Consider the following 549-nt stretch of genomic DNA (forward strand, 5'->3'; position numbering starts at 1 on the left):
GCTGAAATTTCTGGGTTGGGGGCCTGGCGCGACGCGCCTGCCAGAGCGCCCCAAACTCTCCTTTGAAGTTTAGGGGCTGGTGCCCCGCGCCACCCATGGCGCCAGGGTAACTTGCCCCATCTATTTGTCGTTGGTTGCCCCATTTGAGTTCATTTAAAGTGTGCATTCACTCCCTTTCGATTCTAACTACTCTAAGCTACTTCTAAACACCTAAAAGTCATTCCTAACATGATCAAAATCTTGAATTCATAATTCAAATTCAAGGAAGAGTTGAGAGTTATGTTGTTGAGAATTCTTTCGAATATTCTAAGGAAATCCCTTGAGTCTTTTTGAGGAGTCGTCTACAATTTCTAGTAACTTGTTTCAAGACTCGAGCAAGTGAGTAAGAGAATGAGAAGTGTCGTAAACATGAGATCATTACCCTTGAATCCATAATCCAATTCAAGGTGAGTTAGGATCAAAGTCAAGTAAAGTTAGAAGTCAAGGAAAGTCAAGAGTTAAGAAGTAAGTTCAAGCAAGTCTTCCAAGCTTTTCAAGAGTCTTATTGAA

Source organism: Solanum tuberosum, unplaced genomic scaffold (genome assembly GCF_000226075.1).
Source record: "Solanum tuberosum cultivar DM 1-3 516 R44 unplaced genomic scaffold, SolTub_3.0 scf00122, whole genome shotgun sequence".
Classification (NCBI taxonomy): Eukaryota; Viridiplantae; Streptophyta; class Magnoliopsida; order Solanales; family Solanaceae; genus Solanum; species Solanum tuberosum.